Below are 23814 nucleotides of genomic sequence, written 5' to 3'. Positions count from 1 at the left end.
ATATCAGATGGCTCAGATGTATCAAATGTCCTCAGGCATTTCAAGGTTATGGCCCTTGAAATGGCACTAAATGTCTATGTTCAGGTAACTGATTCCCCCCACAAAGAGGTGGGATTAAGACACCTGAAGTTAGGTAGCTAAATATAGGTGTTTACATGTGAGCCAGGTGCCAAGCTTGCATTACGGTCAACAGAGCTCAGTTTAACCTGGCAGCTGGAGACACGCTATCTGACACCGCATGTCACTCCACATTTATTTTTAACTTTCATGAAGAGTATGGAATGCAGCTTGTATGTCACACCGGGGTGACAAGAAATCACTCCCCAGCCAGAGGTGAGCCAAAGGCATTGCACAATTGCCCTCTTTTCAAACAAAATGGCTTTTCATAGGCACGCATGTGCTGGGTGGCCAGGTGGGCTGCAAAAGCTTTGTACCCACAGCCCCTCATGCAAGGTCCCATGGCAGAGGTATGACCCTTGCAGGCTTCATATCCTTCTTGGTCCTGGCCATCGCAGGTTCCCACCCTGCTCCTGCAGCTGAGCAGCAGCACTGTCCCTGGGAAGCAGAGCTGGGGGAGCACCAACATCTCCACGAAGCAACGCAGAAGTGCCAGGGCAGTGCTGGCAGGCAGTGCCTTGCTGCTGCATGTGCTCAGCAGACCACGCCGGGGAGCAGCGGATGCAGCTATGCCCTTGGCACAGTGGGGCTCATGTGGGGCTGCCCACACCTGAGCATGAGGCATGTGCCAGATGTAGGAGGTGGAAACGTTGTGGGATGTACAGAGAGCCACCACAGGTACATTTTGTTCTTCAGGATGCCAAGCGAGAGCAGAGTGGGGACTAACCAACAGAGTTTGATCTGTGACATGAACCCCTGTGAGAGTACACACATCCTCACACCACACCTGGAGAGTACAAGTGGACCATGAAGCATCCATCCTTCTTCCACAAAGCTGAAACTTCTCCAAGTCTTTAGTCAAAGAAACCCCAGATTCCCTACACAAATGTTCTTTCAATTTAGTTTTATGATAAAAAATACTGTCCTGCTATTGCTTTTTGGGTAATAAAGCACACTAGCTAGTGCAGTGAGGTTGTAGGACTGGGAGACCTAGACTTGCCAAGGTATTTATGCTTACTGGTTAACACATATTGAAGATTAAAATTTCAAATAAAGCTTTTCACTGAAACCTGGATATTGGCACAATTTTAAAAACCTGGTAAAAGATGAGAGGGCTCAGTGAAGCTCCCACAAATCTTCAATTTAAGGTATCTATTCTATACCTAAATTATTCTAAAAGTGTTGGCATCACATCTGGACTTTTTTGTTATGCATTCTGTCTTAAAATGGAGAATAGTTAGGGTCAGAATCACATTAACTATTTGAGGGCCCTAAGATATGTCCACATTTCAGGTGTTATGAGCTAAAGTCTTCATCTGACTATATATATAGCTTGGATATGTGTTTTGAGGATGTAATTATGACTAAGACAACGAAGATAACGTCTCAACAACAAATTTTCATTCCCAAAGAAGCAAACCATTTTTCTTATTTCCATAGCAAATGCCTTAAGGAAAGTGAATGGTCTAAATAATTTCTAACAGCTTCATTTTTTCCTGGGGAATCTTGAAAACTGCTTTTAAAATCACCCACATCTATTCAATATGCAACACGTTACATGAATGTCAAGTTATCACCACATTAGCAATGGAAAGATGTTTTTCAGTAGAAATTTATGCAGCAGAACAAACTCTGAAAAGCATTTGTCTTGTCTATTCTGCATTGTAGATTTATTTTCTGGAGAGGTGTGACTGGCCTCCCAACACTGAATCCCAGCTAAGACAATTATTTGCAAAGAGTCAGACTTTGACAGTTTTTTTCCTTGAGGCACCAAGAGTGAGCCTCATTTTGTACAGGGAAAGGGAGAGAGTTGTAGGACAAGAGGTTCCTTCACAGCTTTGCTATGGTGAGACCTGTTGGTGCTCAGCACATGGATGTACCTGCTGCTGAATAGCCGAAACCTCCTGCCTTGGCAGAGCTGAAGTCCCTTCCCTGTGCAGCAATCAGCACCCACTGGCACCCCTTCAACTGATGGTGGAGAAGTCAAGTGGTTCTGACAGTGCAACCTCAAGTGCGAAGGCAATGATTGATCCAGCATCCATCCCCCAAATTGCATTGATATGTGTGATATGTGACTGTGTTGTGACCTTTATTTGATTCTTTTTATTTTTTTTTTGTCAGATGTTAACATTTGGAAGTAGATGAAGGAAGCACAGGATGATGTGGGTATGAAGAGTAAGGCAGGAGAAAGGAAAGTTACCATCAAAGACAAAAGAGAAACATTAACATTTTGTTGAAAAACTTCCAAGTAGATTTCTCCTCAAAATTATAAGAAAATAATAAAATCAGACTGTTGTATACTCTATTTTAATAAGCAGTTTAGACAGTCCACTATTACTGGTGGGACAAATCAGGTTGTTAAATTGCTAATGTTTAGGAACAGGTGAAATTTATTTACATTGTGAGACCATCTTTATGTTAGCTCCTGTTCGTACTCTTGAGAGTACCAAATGATGTCTTTCAGAGTAATTTTCAGAATTACTGAAAACAGTGTACCTATGTGTGTAGGTACGAGGAGAAACAACAGAGTTCAATATTAAATAGAAATTCTGATTGTTTTTTGCACCTGCTGATCTGGATGCAATACAAGTACCATGTGTTTAGTGATAACCCAACATTTACCTGCAGAAATAAATATCATGACCCTATTTGTCATCCAAGGAGGAATGATTACCTACTTCAGGTTTTTTAGTGCCAGCAAAACTTCTAAACACAGAGTTTTCCCTTTCTAAATGTTAGGATGAAACTGCCAGCCAGTTCGTCTGCAATTCCACTCTATGAAAAGACCTATAGTATCTCCTAGGTCAGGAAAAACACTCTTAACACTCTAAATTTAATACATTACTACGCTACAGACTTTCTCCTGGGAGAAGAAACATGTACATCTGTTTCTACCAATTTAATTTGTGGCACATTTCTTGGTGGAAAGTAAACAAGTAATTGTGGTGAACCAGTTTTAGCTTTTTATATTTTTTTACCCAGCAGCAGAATATTTTGGTGAAAACACTTGAATACAAATCTTTGAAGACTGTGATCTCCTCTTTATGACTTCTAAAAGATCTGTCATATCATTGTCCTTTCTTTTCTTTTTTTGACAGCACTCATTTCCATGTTAAAAGGCTTCTATTAACCTCTCTTTCGGAGTTAGACTCAAACCATTCCCACCAAAAAAAAAAATATTTAAGAAAAAGTTTAAATTGTGATAACTTACCCTCAAACATAGAGACAGGAACCCTGTGTTACCCCTACAGAAAACTGCTATGGGTCATATACTAGTAATATCCAGAGAACACCTGAAAGACCCACAAACAGAATTTCCTTAGGTAAATTTTTTTCCTTCACAGTAGGTTTGTTTTGAAAACACTAATATCATGTTATTACTTTCTATAGAAAAGCTGTACAAATGTATTTTGTATAAACAAAAAATCCCATAAAATATTCCCAGCACTACCTTATTTCTAAATGCCTTCAAAGAACATTGGTTGGGAGGCAGAGCATAGAAAAAAAGGGGGAAAAAGTCATCTGTATCATGTTGTACCCCGTAAATATTGCAAGGTTAGATTCCTCAACCTATTGTAGCCATCCTGCCCCGAAGCTGTGTGTGTCACGGATCCTGCAATGTTTCCCACTTCTGCTGATATGGGCACCTTTTCAGTAGCTGACCCTTTTTAGTTTTCTTTCTTGAGAAGCCACCAGGATATGATATAGGTAATCGTACATTTTAAATATTTTAGCATGAAATATATTCTTATATGTTAACACCAGAATATCATACTCTTTTATCAAGCTGGATGAAATCTCACTTCTTGAAATAGGCGAATATTTTGCTGTTCATTTCAGGAAAATGAAGGATTTCCATATTGAACATTTCTTTATATCGAAACAGTCTATGAGGTGAGGACTTACTCAAGATAAACAAAGACTACCACAGTCTAATCATTAATTACTGAAGCTGTACCTTCTTGGTATAAAAAATAGAAATTTTTCATAGCACGAATAAGCTCTAACAAATAGAGGTTCAAAGTCCAGGGGAAAGCAGTAAAACACATTGTATGATTAAGCTGCTGAAGACCGACATATGATATTTTCTGAGTATCCATTGGAAAAAAGGGTTTAAATATAAATTGCAGACTGGAATAATGCATTTCAGATACCTGCTTGGTCAAAAAGGGAAAAATAAATCCAGCACACAATTTTTTTTCAATAAGAGGTGAGAACACTGGGGTCCTGCTCTGGCAGCAAGGGCAGGAGGATGCCCAGGACATTCACACAGTCTTCTACCTGGAAGAAGGAGCTACATCCAACTAGTGGGGGCGTCTCAACAGAAGAGAGACCAATAAAAGAGGTGGTTGGGGAGATGAGGAAGTGAGGAGGCCCTCTTCTGCTTGGTCTTCCAGTTGGGAATCCCTGCATCCCAATTCAGAGCTAGCCTGGCAGCTGGAGCTAATTCAAGAGAAGCACAAAAAGCTTGTAGGAAAAGTCAGCTTCAGCCTGGCTGCTATTTCTGGAGAAGACGGTGGCTTTGTCTGCTAGCCAGCTCACCAGGTTGATGTGTGAGTGGGCTGAGTCCACAGGGGCTGTCTGTTAGTAAGCCTCGCTAACAATTCCGAACAAAAGATTTGCAATGCAAAATAGGGAGCGAAACAAATCAGAATAACAACAACAACAGAAATACTGTGCGTTGGAGACCCTGCATTTCAAGTAGGAAATTCAAAATCCAAATTGAATTCCCTCCTTAGGAATGAGACTCTTAAATTGCACAGTCAGCTTAATTCAATGTCATAAAATTCCTCTGGAAGCCCCTCAAAGTCACCTGCCACAGAACAGAGATTATGGATTATGTAGCATTCCCTCATCATGTGGGACTTTTCAGGGTCTGACATTTGATGACACTCTCCATCCTTTTTAAATAAAAAGGTTGTACATATTTTTAAGAAGAGTACTACCATGTATGTGTGCATGTATTATATATATAATAATGTGTATGTACACTAATATAATGCATATATCTACAATATATATAAAAGATATGAAGGACATTACATAACTCCAGAAAAATGTCAAAACCAGGCTCTGAATCACTGCTGATTACTGTTCAACGATTTTAAAAGGTGAGTGATGCATCCCAAACTGATGTTTTTCTAACATGTTTTGTAGCAGGATATTGTCCTCAGGCAAGGCACCTGCAGGAAGCCTCTGTTGCCAGGCAGGTGGCTGATCCCCTCGTGTGCACATTAAGAGGCACACAAACCTCTCGGCAGAAGCTGGAGAGGGGCAGCCTTTCCCCGGCTTGCTGCCTTGTGGAGGCTGTGTTACATCTGCAAGGTGGTGGCACATCATGCACAGACCTTGCACATCTGCTCTCGTGCCCCGCGCTTCTTTCCAGACATGCACCCACTTGCACTTCTTCATTAAATCATTGCCATTCTCTGCAGAAAGACCTGGGAGGCTCGTGCTTTGCAGCACCGCCAGCCAGTGTCAGCTCTGGGAAGAGCAGGGACATGCAGTGTGGACAGAAGAGTTTAGGGAACTGCCTTTGCCCTCAGAGCTATTGCACCAAAGGCGTGACTGGGAACACGCTACCAGCAGATTACCTCTCCTGCAATCTTTATTCCTACGGCAGGCTTTCAGCACCCTGGCAGCAGGCAAAGGACACTGTTCTCAGCCGGAGATGACACAGAGGCTGTCTCAGATGACACAACGTCTTTTCGCTTTTCCTCTGTTTTTCTGCAGGAGGAAAAGGAAAACACAGCTGCGCACTCCTGATGCACAGACAGGTTCTGATCCAAGTCCTCCCTCATCTCCAGCATGATGTGTCTGGCAGTCAGGATCCAACATGAACAAGTCCAGACCATTTCATTTCCCCTGTCCTGACCAAGCAGGAGGTATATCCACATATTCAGCCACGCCTGGGCCACCAGCCTGGTCTCCTCAGCAATGAGATGCCTTCTTTCTAGAGATAGAAATAGGAGAAAAGGAGACTAAGGAAGGAGGAGGAGGCTTCTGCAAAAGCCTTTCCTTTCTTCCATGCTTGGAAATAAGAGGAAATTACGGTTTCCACCGAATCAGAGGTGGTGCAGCAGGGAGCCCTGCCCACTGCTTCCCGTCCTTGATGGTCAGCAGTGGTGCTTTTCTGCTGGCAGATGGAAGAGGTGGTCACCAGCAAGTCAGATGGTATGTCTGGGGAAAGACATGGATATTTAGGAATTAGAAGCAGCATCACAGTGCATAAGCCTGCCTGTCATTAATATTTAAATATTTTCAGAGTTCAGTAGTTGTCTAGTGCAGAAAAGCTGTGGAGAACTGGTGCCAGGTTTGGCATCAGCAAGGATTTGGCTGGGAATCGCTGACAGAAAGTTACACTGCTTTTAAAAATAAGTTTGGCATCAGACCCAACAAAGTTTACCATCACTGCTGCAGAAACAAGATCAGTGGAAGTATGAGAAAATATTGGAAATGAATATTTTATATGTAAGAAGATTAACAGGGAAGCCTAAGAAACAACTTACAGTGGTACCCTCATCTTAACTTGTTCTTCCACATCCTTAGCTTTTCATGTAAGAAAATAGACAGAGTTTTTATATTTTGGCCTAACTTGGAGGTGATCTCAGAACATTTTTAACGAAGTACTCTGTTACTTGTAATTTAGTCTTGCTTGTATCTCACACCTAGGTGAGAGTGAACATTTTCTTTGATTCAATAGTCATGAAAGATCACCCATGATGTAGAAGAAACTATGCTGATATTTCTTCTGTGCCCTTTAAATCCTACTCACTTAGTACCCATTAAAAGCAGAAAAAAAACCACTGGATTGGCAAAAAAAAAAGGTTTAAATGTCTTTCCTGCTTTTTATTAACCTTTCAATAGATGAGTAGCTTGATTTTTTTCCAGGAATATCTGGTTTAGAGTTGAACCCCTTCTTTGTTTGTTAAAGTGTATGGGATGAACTAGGCTTCAATTTGAAGAACATTTTTACTGTCTGAAGAAAGTATACTAATATCCACCTCTCCTTCTTATTAACTGGAGTTTCCAGAAGTTCGCTTTTGAGCACTGGTATATTTTTTTTCATTTTGTTTCTCATTGGTAAGAAAATTAATATAAGGAGAAAGCCTACATAATAAGACTAATCATTAAGATACATTTTGGTGCAGTGAGATCCCTATAATTATAGTAACCCAATGTGCTGTTTAACGTCAACTACATCAGAGAGGTGTCACGTATTTAATGAGATGTTTCATGGCATGGGAGGACAGTCTTTTTTCTGTTTATTTTTACAACTGGACAAATGCGTCCTATAGCTGATCTTCATGTCCTTCATATCTCAAAATCAAATTTGAAAATCAGGTATAACAGACCTAATAAGATAAAGCAGATTACTTACTTAATATAGCATAATGTCGAGGTTGCCAATTAGTTGTGTTTCTAAATCACTGTACAAGAAGGAGGCTATTACCAGGGAGTTGTTTTTAATTCTAGCTGGAAAACAGTTTTCATGAAAGATAATTGTCTGCTAGAGCAAATGCAGTGAAGTCCTTCAATCATTAAAATCTCTGTCCTTAAAATATGCTGTCAGCTCACGTAGTTCCATCAAAATCAGTGGAATGAGCTACATGTGTAACTATAAATAGATTTCAAAATGTCAGTAAAATCAACCAAAAAAAAAGTATAGTGAAGTATCTAATCTCAAAAGTAGAAGATTTTTCTTATTAAAAAAATTCTTTACAAATTCAGACTTACATTTGTTTTCTACTTACCAAAGCTGAAGTATGTCAAGAGGATTTATCTTTTATATGTGGAAAGTCAGTGACTGATGGATAATACAAATGAGTGTTTGAGAACTAAATTCTGAAGTAGATGCTATTATACACTCTACACCAGCTGAGTGCTGCTGTATCTTATTATTACCTAAGAGTTTCATTTTTTATATTTTAACAAAACCAAAACCTTCTATTATTTTGATTACAATTGATAATCAAACCACTAACAGAACATGTTTTCATTAAAATAGTGTAACATTCTCTAAATGCTTTGTGAAGTCTTGTCTTTTTACTGAAATTTCATTTATGTGAGAAAAAACAGGATGAAAGGCTCTGGCAATGTCAAAAAAAAATCTCGTTTTGACATCTTTAAATGAAAGTCTTATACTTTCTTTTTTTGAAATGGCTTTTTAAAAATATTTCTCTGTTTCATACAGATATATCTGATGTGAGTAAGAAATCTGAATTGGAAAGAATTGATCCATCTGAAACTAGATATTTTTCATTTTGCACGACACTATTATTGAAGTTTTCTTGAACTGGGATAAAAATATCTTTAGAAAACCAAAAGTTCTGGAAACATTTTCATTCTCCATGTATTTCTAGCTTTACTTTAAGTTATGGAATAGACATGTTACCAGAGGTATAAGTAAAGCAGTCTATAATAACTCTCTACAATTATTTCTACCCTAGAAGTGTAATTAAACATTAAAGCTTTAAGAGAAGCAGCTATCCAAGCACTTTTGGGGTGTTAACTGGAGATTTAGAGACAAGCACTTCCCTCTGGTGATTCCATTTTTGATTTTTGAAGAGTAGAGCTGAGACAGAGGAACCACATCCTCTCAGTATTTTCTTCAAACAACCAGCATCCACTCTTCTGTTTTGGAGAAAAGGAAAATTAACCCTTTGAAACCTGAAAAAGATTAGAGCCTCACTTTTCTGTTTCAAGATTTCCTGCAAACCATGCAGTGGTCCTTGGCTAGTGCAACATGAGGGTTAACTATCTCAGAGTGGTTCTCCATGGTTCTCCCCCAAGTTGTCCTTGAGACAGCAAAGAAATGGAGACAGAAATAGGTGAAATTTAAGGATGTCATTCTGAAAATGAAGGTGAAATAAGCAAATGTCTTAAGCTTTGGAATAGCAACGTTACATTTTCCTAAGGTGGCAGAGTGGATTCACCAGAGACCACACTTCCCAAAGAGACCCGGCTGCCCTGTCTCCTTGGCTATGGTAATGGCAGGTTGTGGTCCAAGCTGCCAGCAAGGCTGGTCCTGTTTTGCAGGTGGCTTCAGCTGATCACGTGGGCCTTGTACTGCCCAGATAAGGTCTGATGTGGGCCATGAGGAAGGGAGGTGAAAAGCTGCCTGCTCAGCTGCTGGCATGACCTGCTACCTCACCTTTCCTACATGACAGTGAGGAGGACTAAGAGTTGGTAGCAGACTGGCTTCAAGCACAGGTTTAAGTTTTTTACCATCACGATTGCCTACAGTGTGTTTGGGGAATGTACTAGGTGTCCCCATCCTCAACCTTTTCAGGGATGCTTCTGTGGAAGAACAACTGAGTCAGCACAGTCCAGTAGAGGTCATGACCAATGATATGAGACAAACAGCGTGTAGATGTTCCACTTGTTGTTGTTTCACCCTGCTGGACCTACACCTACAGCCAGCAATGGATAGTCCCATGTGCAGCATGTAAAAAAGCGAAGCAGACTGGCGTGTTTCCCAGCAGTTAGAGAGTTGACAGCCCATGCTGTCCCTCTCACTGCAGCAGCTGCTCACACTCACAGTGAATGGGCAAGGGGAGAGGATGATACGCCAAGGCAGGATGACTGTGCCCTCCTGTCTTCAGAGAATAAGCAGATACTCAAGACTTGTTGAAAATCCCTAAAGACTAGGAGGTGGGATAAATCCAGGCTTGCGCAGTATGGGTTCATAATGTGGGTCTTCCTGGTTCTGTCCCCAGAATAGTTTATCCTCAGGCTGAGCATCAGCTTTCCAGTGGGAAAAACAGAATGATTTAAAATGTGTTATGTAAAACCAAATATATAAACAAATTGAGATAATCTCTATGTTTTCCTTGGTTTCTGTTCATTATGAAGTATGCAGCCAATTTCTTTCACTATTTTTTCCAATAACCTAGCAAAGTAAACACAGTTCTGACAGTATTTGTAATATAATAATACATGCACGTAAGCTCTTACATCAATAATTCAAGCAACCTTTACAAAACACAATAAAAAAATATAGAGAAAGTGAAATGTCTATCTTTTTCCCTTTTTTTTTTTTTTTTGGTGAGTGGAATTCATACCATTTGGGTGGTGCAGTTAAATTCCACTTTCAAAGAAGTTTATAATACTGTAGTGAAGACTATCAGGAGAACCAATTATAAATTTTTATATGACTTGCTGTTTATAGCAGTCCAGCTATATTGTAATAATAACACTCAGGTATTGGAAAGATTATCCACATGATGATGTAAATGTGGTTGAATTCTGATTTTCAGTAATCTTTCTCTAATGTCAGGCCTTACTGGAGCAAATATGGGAGAAGCTACAAGCCATAGCTATATATAACTCATTCCATGTTTGGCTTTGATTTTTAATTCTATGTAGTTCTACTAGAGAAATACAAACAAACTGCAGTACATGTTATTATTATACAGACTACATTTAGAGCTAGATCTCCAGAAATGAAAAGCTGGAGAAATATCCCATTGGACTAACAGGTTTGTGCTCAGAAATCTCTAAATTCACCCATCTCTCATAAATGTAACTATTGACTAAGTAAAGAATACCAAGCCACTGGAAAAATAAACACGAAACAAGATATTTCAAGTTATATATATGATGTACTTTATGCTACACTAGATATGAACTGAAAATTGAGATTCAGAACAAAAACAATGGCTCAATAATATCTCCAAAATAAAAATAAACTTGTACCCCAGTACTCTGCCAACGAACTATGGGCAGAAAGAAATCCCCAGGTCCATATTCTCAGCTGTCTGAATGGTCAGAGGTGCTGCACAGCCAATAGTTCCTACTGACTTGTTAAAAGTTGTTCATAGGAATGTGGATTTAATATATAACTTAAGACAGTCAAAGCAGAAAGAAGTTTCTGAGCATCTGTGGCACAGTAGGTTAACAAGGCCAGCTGGTCATCAAGACCAAGAGCCTGACCCTGAGTCAGAGGCACCTTAGAATCATAGAACGGCTTAGATTGGAAAAGACTTCTAAGATCACCAAGTCTAACTGTTAACCTAGCACTACTAAGTACATCGCTAAACCATGTCCCTAAGTATCACACCTACATTGTCTTTTAAATAGTCAGCCTTTTCCTCATCCTTTGTCACTCTGTACCCCTCCACATCCAATACAGGATGGAGATTGTCCTTAGCTCTTCTTTTGTTGTTAATGCATGTATAGAAACATTTTTTAATTGTCTTTTAAAGCAGTAACCAAATTAATTTCTAGTTGGGCTTTGGCCCTTCTGATTTTCTCCCTGTATAACCTTCTGACATCCTTGTAGTCCTCCTGAGTTACCTGTCCCTTCTTCCAAAGATCATGAACTCTCTTTTTCTTCCTGAGTTCCAACCAAAGCTCTTTGTTCAGCAGGGCAAGTCTTCTTCCCCTTCAGCTCTTTTTTTTGGCACACGGGCAACCTGCTCCTGCACCTCTACGATTTCCTTCTTGAAGAATGTCCAGCCTTCCTGGACCCCTTTGCCCTTCAGAGCTGCCTCCCAAGGCACTCTGCCAACCAGCCTCCTAAACAGGTCTAAGTCTGTCCTTTGGAAGTCCAAGGTAGTGATTCTGCTGATCCTCCTCCTTACTTCTCCAAGAATGAAAAAGTCTGCCATTTTATGATTGCTATACCCAAGGCATCCTCCAACCATCACATCACCCAAAAGTCCTTCTCTGTTCACAAACAAGAACCTTTTACCACATCCATTGACACCCTGCATAATCTACATGGGGATTTTATCCTACCTCCCCAAAACAGTGCAACTGGAGAACTGTCCTGCTTCTTACTGCTCCAGCCATGTGGCTTAAGCCATCCTGCCAGCTGTGTGATGGGAGAGGGACAAACAGAGAACAAAGTGGTGGAGGAACCATGGTTTGATCACATATCAACAGGCTGCTTGCAGGCTTTCAAATATTATATTAAACTAGACAACAAGTAGCTAAATTACTTTGGTGGAGACGAGAAGGGAATGTCAGCATTCACTGAAGGAGACAGGAATATCACTCAGGTGAGCATGCACTCAGAAGATGTGCTTCAGAATGTAATATTTTGCAATAAAATAGCAGAATATCTTAGTTTCAATATGAGTTTAATCTACTCCTTGTCGTCTTACTATTTCCACTTATATGCTTCAATTTGGGGTGTTTTTTTTTTAAAGGTGCTTGAGTGCTTCATAATCAAAAATTTTAAGGTGTTTTAAAATTATTTGCATGGTAACTGAGTCAGATTTTGATTGGTTGTGTATAATAACAGATATTTGTTAGTACTATAGGGCAATATAAAAACATACTACAAAATGTTCCATTGGAAATGCATACTTATTATAAGAATAAGAACATTTAATTGATTTACCCTGTGGTAATAAATTTTTCACTGTACTCATGCATTAAAATAGATGTATTTTACAGAATGACAAATGTGCAAAACATCTCACTGACTAAGCAACATCCTCTTGTGTCAGAGTTATCCTGACTGTGAGCACAATCCTCTCCATCTGGGGGAGATGACTGAAGAGATAAGGAAACCATGAGGTTTTTTAATATGAAGGGAGAGTAGACATATTTAACCATAGGCTTTCAAACCATCTTAAGGATGATAGCAGGAATCTTCCAAAAACTGAGGAGAACATGATTATAACACCACTTGAAGCAACAAATCATTACTCCAATTTTACAGCTGGGAAACTGAGGCACAGACGTGCCATGGAATTTCCCTAAATCTGCTGGGGGACACTGCTGGCTGTGCTGATAAGAGAACACTGGCAAACTAATGGATTTGCAGTAGTATCCTCCATATGCAACACATCCAAGTTAAATCAGCAGCACTTAAATTAGAAAACTGTCTTCCTTCTGATGCTTTCTCATGAGATCTTCCCCTTTTCTAAACCAAAAAATAATTCTTCCTCTTACCTCATTCTGTAAAAACACTTTAATATGAAAGCTGAGATCTTAATGCAGCTCTGGTCAAGATCTGAGTTGCTTTTATGTCCTGTCTCCCAGTTAGCTTAGGAAAGGGGAGGTATGCATTTTGGGGGGGCTTTCCTGCAGTGCATTATACTGCCTGCATAACTCCCAGTTGAGCAATTAATTAAAGAAATTTAAATAAAGAGTTTTCAAAATAGCTGAAACAACAATCCCAAAGACTCCATTCCTCTGCATGCTGAATAACCAGCTCAAACAAATGCTTTCCTGATGAAAAGCTACAGAAGGTGTACAGCCCCTGTAGGAATATTGTTTAATATCAACATAAACCTTCCCCTTGTTTATTAAAATTTTGTAAAACCTACATCCTAAATTATTCTTACAAATACTGCAGAGAAAAGCTTTTCTCAGGAAGACATCTCTACGGATCCTACCATAAACTTGATGGCCTCGTGTCTTAGTAAAATTGCTTAGTCAAGTCCCATTCTGCATGCCTCTAAGAAGGAACATAACATCTAAAGAGAATAGCAAATTCAATTTTACTCACCTGAAGTTGTCTGGAACAAAAAGGGCAGAAAGCTGAATGTACTAAATGGCAGCATGGTAGATACTGAACACTTTTAGTAACACATTTGCTGAAAATGGGGGAGTGTGGTAGGACACTTCTAGTTCAGATGTTCACTGAAGGTGTCATCTTTGCATTTCTGTCTCCTTAGAAAGAGTTCATGTCCTCTTAACAACTGAGCGAAGTTAAAGGTAGGAAGTGGAAGCTTCTCAGGGCTTCTTTCTTCCACAGAAGGACAATTTAGGGAAGAATAATTGGCATGAAGTTCTCAACTTTAAGAAACTATTGTTATCCAATACCATGAAGTACTGAAGGCAAAATGAGGTTCTTAGGGACATGGTTTAGAGGAGGACTTGGCAGTGTCAGGTTAATGATTAAACTCGATGATATTAAAGGTCTTTTCCAACCAAAATGATTCCATGATTCTATAATATCACTTGGAAAGGGAGAGGTAGAACTTTTCAGGGTGTAAAGCAAGAAGGAAACAAATTTATAGGTGTTACAGTGTGGTAGAGGCAACAATTGTAGCCACCACAAAAGTAATAAGGGAATATTTCTTTTATGTTAAAAAAGAAAACTAGATGTGTTATTAAGCGTTTTATTTTTTCAGAGCTCTGTAAGAAGTCACCAAAATAACTGCACTAGAAGTCACAAAAGCTGCGATCCCCAGCAAGACAAAGTGTTCCAGACCTGTGGAATTGCTCAATCTTTGTAGTGTTGCTCCCAAAGCAGATGCAGGGTTCTGGTGATTGGGGTAAGTAATACAGGTACCCACAGTTACATGCAAAATTGAAAGTAAAAATCTGGGAGGAACATATTTCCTATATGCTACTGGTGTAAGTCCATAAGGTACTGTAAGGTACCGTAAGGTACTGTAAGGAAAAGTTACTTGTAAAATAACAATAAATAGATGAGGATAGTCTCCTCTATATTATTTCAGCAGGAGAAAGAGGACTGCATGTAAATATTAACTTCATAGTTTAAAATAGTTTCTTACCTGCAGTTACATGTGTTTCAAGAAATCTGTAAGCTGCAGATTTCATTTTAAATAACTGCAAGCATCTGATCTAGTGCAACAGTCTGAAGGCTGATAAGTACAGCATGGAAAATGTGTCGGATTTTGTGTTTCTGCAGCCTAACACCAGTCAGGCTTCCACTACTTGCCTGCCCTGGTACCAGCCTCTTTCATCAAAGCATTCATTTTACTGGAAAGAAAACCAACAACCAAACATTGCAGTAATCATTTTGAGAAGACTTAAAGCCAGGGATGGAACCCAGCTTCATAAAAGCAGAAGCCTGGAAATGTTCTCCAATGGGAAGCAATTAGAACAATATAGAAAAGTTCGGTGTTATTGAAGGCTACGGGAGGGAAACAGAGCAGCGCAGCCATGGAAACCACCACATCAGCAGCTCTCCTCTGATGGAACGTGCAGAACCTCAGAGGAACCACAGAACTACCCAACCTGCACCTCCTTCCTTTCCCTGCTTCCCTCTTACTCCCTCTTCTGCCTCGAGGTGAATCATCACTGGGCAGGTAAAGAGGAACTGTCAATCAATACGCCTCTCTGGACTCCAGAGATAGGCTTCTGAAGCTCTTGTCAATAAACAAACTCCTCCCCCCACAGAAAATACAGTATTTCCTACTTGCCCAAAGCCCCAAGCCACAAGACCTATAATTTCTTCTTAAAAATTTGAGTCCAGCTTGAAATCATCGACTAGCCAGCACATGACTGCACTAAACTGCCACAGTTTTAAATAGTGGATACACAGTTTCTGAAAACAAACTTAAAAGCTGTCAGACAATATATGCAAATGAGCCAAATGTATAAAATTATAAGTATTTTCATAGTTTATAAACAGGTACTAGCAAATAAATAGAACATACAAAATACAATACTCCATTACTCTTGCTTTATTCTCTCTTTAACTAAAGAACTACATGTGCTACACAAAAAGCCAAAATAACTAAAAATAATGAGCGGTACTCATTACTGATGTCATTCCACTGAAGTCAGCACAGACACAATGGAGAACAAAGTCTGGATCAGCATCTTAACTACCCTTATTTAGATGAGTACTAATTAAACAAACTCCATTCAACAATTGTTCCCACAAACCCTAATGCACTTAATGTGTAATCACTTGTGATAGTCAAAAAAAAAAAAAAAAAAGAGAGATTTAACTGATTTAACTGAAGGCTATTTTAAAAATCTTAAGATATAATAAAAAATATATTACAGAAACACTTAAAATACCTCAAAAAGTAGTGGAAAATGAACACAGACACCATTTATCATGTCTGCCTGTATAAACTCAGCATGCTCACATGATTAATATTTTGGCAATTCAAATAAAAAGGGATTGCGCTGTCTGAAATGTAATTGTTTCAGCATACTCTTACATGGATTCTTGATGTATCTGCTCCCTTCAGGGAATAGCTCACAACGGGCAAGATTTCTAAATCCTTATGTGAGCCGTCACAGAAATGTTTAATCATAACAGCACTAAATCCACCTTGAGCAAATTTAACAAAAAGATGTGGTTCTTATTGCAATGTTTTCACCATCATGTACACACAAGTCCAGTCACAGCGGTGATGGTGCATGGACATGAGAGCAATACTTCCGATACTTCAGGTTTATTTTTTGGAGGGTTGCGGAGTGTTTTGGGGGTGTTTTTTAGTTTTGTTTTGTTTTCCTGAATGCATCAATTTTTTCCTTTGAAATTCCTTTTAAGCGATCACATAGCACTTATTAAAAGTGCGGGGAAGGGGGTGAAGAAGGACAAGTCTAAACATCCACCTACGATGCCGCTCCCCCGTACCCGCTCCGGGGGGGCTCCGGACACCCCTCCCCGCTACGGGCCGCCACTGCCACCTGCTGAAGGCACCGGGATAGTGACAATACCGACCCCCGGCGGTCCCCCGGTCCCCCGGCGGCCGCCTCCGCGGCCGCCGGGGGACCGGGAGACCGCCGGGGGCCGGGTCATGCAAGGGATGCAGAGGATGCTGAGGATGCAGAGGATGCGCGGTCAGCCCCTGCACATCATTGCACATGTTCACCAACAGCATCACAGCGCTAAGGACAGTGTCAAATAAAGATAAATTTAGGGGCCGACAGTTTTCTCCCCACTTCCCCGCAGCTGCTCAGTCTACCAGCTCCAGTCTCCTGAAGCGTCATGATCACAGGGCATTTCCGCAACGTGTTTTGCCGTGAATTCTTCCCTTTTACAAAGCGTATTGTTTGATTTCAGAGGTGTGCTTTAGGAAGGGAAGGTGCCGGTTCAGTGGGCAGCAAATGATTACACAAGAGGAGTTAAGGTTACACGATGGAAATTATTACTCCTAACTGATGTGGTGCATGAAACCAAAATGCCTTTAGTATGGTTCCTCAGCCAAAGGCAATGTACAAAAGAGGTTGTCATATACTATAGTAAAGAAAGAATAAGATCCTAATCAACATTACTTGGGGTCTAAAGCAACATCACTCTTCCGAAATTATCATCACCACTGCAAATGCTTCCCTTTTGAAAAAATAAAGTCAGTAATTCTTCATCGGTTAAGTAGAAGTAAATAGTAAAATGTTTATTACTGTCTGGGGCTCGTTTCTTTCAGCAGGAAACTGCCTCCACTGTTATACTACTCCAGTGTACAGATTCGCTCTGGAAACAGAGGTATCCTTATCCGTATGGATTTAAATATGGAAAGAGACAGTGAATGGAAAGAACAACTTCAATCAGATATTTTAAGTTACAACTGAATCGTGTGTTTATGGCCCCAGACAGCGCGCTCTGCAAAATGTTCCAAAACACTCATCTCTAAGCTTTCAACTATTTCTCACTTCTGCTCCAGTGAAACAGTTTGAGGGAAAAAAATAAAAGGTTTCCTATCAGAGTCTAACATAAGGAAGGTGGAATCATAGTGATAACCATTTCCAACTGAGTTATAAAGGTAGTTTGTGGGTTTTATTTATCAATCACCCAATATTATCACCTAGGCCATCATTTCTTTTTGAAATATGTAAGAGTTTTCCTTCCACTACATGATCTTTACACTATAAAAATCATTTTAGAACCGTAGTTTTATAGTGCATCTTTTGGCTTAAATTTCTATTTTCTCCATTGCAGTGATAGGATAGCTGCTTCTATAAACTAGTCTAGATAATATGTCATATCTCTCTTCAGCAGCTACTGCACACATGATATAGGAAACTTTCCTGCTACTGGTTACTCATTAAAGTTAAGTGATAGGGATCCACATGGCAAGGTTAAATTTCAACACTTTAAACCCTGCTGAAAGTTGCTAATAATAATGTTTAATTTTCATTCCAAGCATTTATGGTATCACCAACCTGAGCTGGTTATTTTCTTCTTCTCATAAGGTGGAAACAATGAACCTCTCTGCAGAATAAAAATCTTCAGGCGGAATAACAAAATAGAAGCAGAATTTGACCCCTGCTTAAATTAAACAATCTAAATTGATTTAATGTGAATGTCCTATTAACCAGAGGCAAAGTTTGATCAAGATTTTTTAAAAGGACTAGAGATTTTAAAATCCTAGTAGGGAAATGTTAACAGACACGTGATTTTCAAACCATGAACATGATTTTCAAAGCAGGGCCACTCAACACTTTCTTATAACGGTCTGTTATGCAGGGCAACTAAAATAACTACTCCCTTTGAAGAAAATATAATTTTTTAAATGCTGCTTTTTTATTTGGGGGGAGATAAGGTTTGCAACTAATCATCCATAATCTCTTGACATTGAAAAATCTCGCTGCAAAAAATTAAGCCAAGTTCAAACCATCTCACAGGGAAAGAAATAGAAGAAAAAGAAGGATGATTGCTATGGCAGAGAGGGCTGGAGAAAAGAAAGTCAGTGGGCTGCAAAGTGCTGGGACCCATGTTGGAGACAGGGCAAGCACCTGGTCCTGTCCCATTCCTCGCAGTTATGCTCACATGAGACTGTGCGATGATGTCTCTCTCTGCTCATTTCCCCATCCTCCCCCTTTTTAGAGAAGTGATCGGAGAAGCTATTACATCAAAGGCAGAAACCACTGCTATCCTTTCAACCCCTTTCTGCCCCCTGCACATAAGGTTTGTGATTTTGCAGTGGGGGCAGGATATCAGCAGTGACAGATGCTTATGTGTCCTTACAGTATTGACCAGGTCAAACTTATCAATGGGTTTTTATTTCACAGGGTAGGTCATAAAGTATTAATTGCCCTGGGTCATCTAGACTCATGGAATAATTTAGATTGGAAGGAACTTCTAAAGGTCATCTACTTCAACCTGCCCGATGCATGGTTCTCGTCAAAGTTACATCAGGTTGCTTGAGGCCTGCTAAGCTTTGAAAAACTCCAAGGACAGAGATTTCACAACCTGTGTGGACACCTGTGCCGGTGTCTGACCACCCTCATGGTAAAAGGTTGTGAGTTTTGCCTTATATCTGTATCTATACTTCTGGCTTCTCATTTAAATACTCCCCTAGTAAATCTGGCATTTAATCATCCTCTCCCCAAACCTGCAAGTATATTAAAAATCACTTCTGTCTGATACGTTTCCTTGCAGACAATGATATATGTGGAGACATAAAACCAGCTAGCTTTAGATACATCACAGCTTCTGCTTTATTCCTCTTTTGAAATTAAATAACTGCCTCTAGACTTTAACTAGAGCTGTTAGATCACCCCTTTAACCTGCATGGGTAAAGGTCCTGTTCCCTGCTATCATCTTATTCCCCATGTTTATGATTCCTGCTGTTGCAAACTCTGTCTCGTTATTGTTGTTGTCTCGCAGCCTCACTAGATTGCCTGTATTCCTCTTAACCTTTGCTGTCTTGTTTTTCATCTTTCTCCTGATGGACACTTTTGAAGTGCATGCTTTAGGACGAGATTTAAGAACATGGGTAAGTTGAGTGCTTAATCATGCCTATGGAGGCTTAAGGAACTCCTTTCTGATGTGTTACAGTTCCAACAACTTCGACAGACTCTCTTTACTCATCCAACAATAGCTCTTAAGGGCCCTACTGACCTTAGACACTTTTTGCCCCACCTTTACTGTTTACCTAATAACAGGAATAAATCTCACTGAAGTCAACAGAAATGCAGTAGCAGAAAGGAGGAGCCCCAAGCATACATTTCCTACAAAAGGTTTCCAGCATCTTCTGATACACTAATGGAAGCACACACTGTCAGAGTTTGTATATATTCCAGTTTTCTGTGGTGCCTCTAGCTTATGAGTAAGTTCTCGCTGTGTCACTTTAGTAACTCAGAGGGCACAACTCATTCAAATTCTTTGAGGATTGTAGATGCTGTCAAATTATTTGAACAGTGAAAAGGCCAAATATTTGTATATTTTTTACGAAAAATGTCAGTTGTTTTTTTTTAAATGTACCTGCAGAATATATTAGGTTGGTGATTAACCATGTAATTTAGAAGGAATATTACTCCAGTTACAATGAATTTCAGTCATTCACTTTTTAGTCCTGCATTTATGCTATGAATAAAGCCTAAGACACAAAAGTATTTGTATACAAGATGAACAGTTGATGAACTTCTGAGAATATTAAATCACTCCTAGATTTCAACAGAAACTTTGAATGCCAGCAAACCCTATGCTTTAGCCCCTAAAATTTTAAGTCCTATCCCAAGAGCAGAAACCGGACTCCTCAATAATGAATGAAGCATATAGGCACCTCCACATGAGGGTCACAGAAGCCAGGGCACCCAACAAGAAACCTTTTAAACTGGCCAGAAACATGTAGACAGTATCTTGTCTTGTGTTCTATAGGTGAGATTAGTGATGCTGCACATCTGTCCTAGTGGTCAGTGGCCAGAACACTCCCTCCAGCCTCAGCATGGCTCTGCTGCCCAGGAGCAACATCTAAAGATGTTCAGCATTTCTGAAGTGCAAACACCCTGAGGCAAGAGCACCTGTAGCGGTTGGCTCTCCCCATGCTCCTCTGCATAGATTTTTCTGAAAGTTATTTGGGCCAGAGAGAGCAAAGTTGAGCACATCTCCTGTATCTACAAGTTAGTCCGTGGAAACAAACAGCATAATGCAAACTATGTTACAGCTGACTCAAGTGAAGGCTGATGGGATCCTAAGTATTCTCAGAAGAATCATTTTAGGTGAATCTGAAATATTAATGTCAAAAATTTCAGTGCTTCAAAGATTAGGTGACAGTTAAATAGTAATTTTCAAAACCAGAGCTGCTATAGTACAAGTGGAAGAGATGTGCAGAGAAGAGGAAAGAGGAGACTGCCAAAAGTTCATGTCTGCTAAATAATGAAGGTCAGCATAGTCTAAAGGAGAAACTCATAGTGAGATACATTAAAATATCAGCCACCAGCTTCTCTCAGGTACATCTCTGGGTGAACTAATGCATAACCTAAGACTATATATTGCTATGTCTTACAGGAATTTTGTTAACTCCATGGATCAAGCTGAGCTTTCACAGAATATTTCTTCCATACCTAAAGAAACCAGAAACAAATCCAAAACAAAAAACAATAAATTCTTACTTGTTTACTCCACTGGAAACATGAAAAAAGAACATCATCTTGTTGAATTTCTGAGTAGTCATATTCTGACCTTGCCAGGTTTCTTCAGGTCTGCTGTGGATTGTTAGCATGGCTGCTCGAAGGAACGGCCAACTGGCAAGCGAGCCAAATTGTACTCCTCTCCTTGAAAACAAGCAGTTTTGAAGACAATACCCCCAGGATCTTTATTCTTATTTAGAAACTGTGTTTGGCTACAAAAGACCGGATTACACACTAACATTTTTGATTGGCATGTTTTCTCCAAAACTTCTAGGTGTTTGGGGGAATATGATTTTGAAAATCTAAATATTTTGAGAAATGAAACCTTTCTATCTGAAAAAATGTCATATTCTATATTATATTCCCAGCTCTTGTATGGTAAACTGCTCTGCAATTCTCAATATAGACTCCTGAGGGGTTTTTTTAATGGTCAAATGCTTTAGTTTCACTAGATTAGAGAGTGGGAATGGTTTTTGATGCAGGCCCAGCATCTGAGGCAGAGTTGGCACCATTCAGGACCTATGGTCTTGTTTTGTCACCAGACCATTTGCTCAGGAGTCCAGATCCTTGAATCACAGAGGGACGAGACTTAGGAAGGAAGCAAGAAAAGCACCACAAAATAGTAAAAACAAACAAACAACAAAGGAAGCCCCACTAAACAAACAAACAAAAACCCACCAGCAAATGAAAGAGAAAGTAGAAGACATGAACAGAAGAGCCATTTAAGAGAGAAAGCATCGGGGTCTCACAATGACTTTACAGAGAGGCATGTCTTATTAACAGAGAGTGATGTTTAGATATTTAGTTAAGTAGGAATCAACGGAATTAATTAATTCTCTTATCAGGGATGAATATCTGATGAGTGAGAGGAAATACAAGATGTCATGAAGCAAAATGAACATTGTGCTGGGACAGCCAGACAGCACAGAAGCAAGGCAAGGAATTTCTGCTGTTGGTCTGGACCAGGCAAGGAGAGGAGGCCAAAGAGTTCCCCTAGCTGGGCAAGAGCAAACCCATACTGGTAGAAGAGGGGGTCCACCAGAAACAGTTTGGGAACTGAACCTGTTTTTTACAGATGTAAGAAGCAGGCAGAAGCATTTGCAGCATACCTCTAGCCAAGGAGGTACAGGTACCACAAATGAACAATTCACATCTTGTACTCCGATTAAAATTTAGCCTGTGCTGGTAGCAACCCAGAGTGATTGTCAGTGCCAGTCACGGTCTGCTTGGAAGGAAAGTCTGGTCTCAGGACAGCTCTTTGTGGAGACAGGTCTTCCTCAGAGTTAGTGACCTTGCAGCAGTCTAACAGCAGGGTCAACACATAAAAGGGACATCAAATGTGAATTACTTTTGAAAGTACTCCCTCAAGTTCAAGGTTAAGGGATCTCATGAAGAATGCAATGGGAAGGTTGGGCATTTCTCTCTGCTGTGTTCAGTGCATGAATACCTTGTGTTACTGACAGTCTTGCTTCTTTCATTAAGGTGAAAAAAGCTTGCAGGAAAATATTCCAACATCTTGGAATATTAATGTAAAAGATATAATATTCCAACATTTTGGAATGTTACTATCAGAGCCCTGATACAGCTCCTAACATGTTAACATGCACTGACTAAACATCTTGTAACACAAATCCTAGCATTCTCTTCACCTCATCTGACATTTTAGCTAATGATTTATGATGCAATAGTGATGGTCAAACTGGAGATGCGTACCATTTGTTACAGGCCACACAACAGGTCCGCAAAGCAAATTAATTGTTCCTAACACACAAGTGCTTTGAAAACTTATTCCTGACTCTCAGATGCTTGGCACCAAGAATATCTATGTGCATCCCCATATAATTAGGCAGAAAGGTAAAAATCTTACAAAGAGATGCAAAACTGGTACATGGTACCTTGCCATATTATGGTAACACAAAAAAGGTTATTAGACAGCAACTCAAATAAACTCAAAACATGATTGTCGTGGTTGAGACGGACAAATGACATAGACCAAGTTCTTCCAGGATGAAAGTAGTAGATGCCATTTATTGTCACAAGTGCATTTTTATACAGTTTTACCAATTCATGTGTCTCTTCACTATTGGTTACAAGTTACAGCAGTAACATGTCATTGGCTATTTTTGCTATCATCAATGTTACTCTTCTACTCCCTTCTCTCTCACGGGTACATCCTTAACATCTCCGGATACTCCTTTACTCCCATCTTTCTCACGGGTAGGCCTTCATATCTTCAAGGCTAATTTCTGTTCCCATGCCGTCCGTCAGGGAATCCACGGACCCACCGTAGTCCCCCACACATGATACCATGGTAAACTGACCTTTGTAAAGCAAGGCCCTCCAGCTTGCACTCTATCTGCTTTTCTGCTTAAAACGACCACTGTATGTACATGATTTGTCTCATTCTCCCTTTGCAGCATTTGAGCGTCTTAGACTGTTCCATGAATTTATGCTAACAATCTCTCTCTCTCTGTGAACAAATTGCTACCATCCTCTTTCACAGGTATATAACTGAGACACAGAGAGATTTTTCAAATCCATGTAAATAGCAAAAGCTGCATATAGATACACAACTGGTTTTCAGCAACTCAGTAAGCATCTGTCTGTGACTTGATGCAGCTACATGTTCAGATACTTTGGACGTGACGTGGGTAGGCTCCAGATTCTACCTGG

This window comes from Streptopelia decaocto (genome assembly GCF_964273445.1).
Source record: "Streptopelia decaocto genome assembly, chromosome: 3".
Lineage (NCBI taxonomy): Eukaryota > Metazoa > Chordata > Aves > Columbiformes > Columbidae > Streptopelia > Streptopelia decaocto.
The sequence above is the reverse complement of the archived record's forward strand: the minus strand, read 5'-3'. Positions refer to the sequence as shown.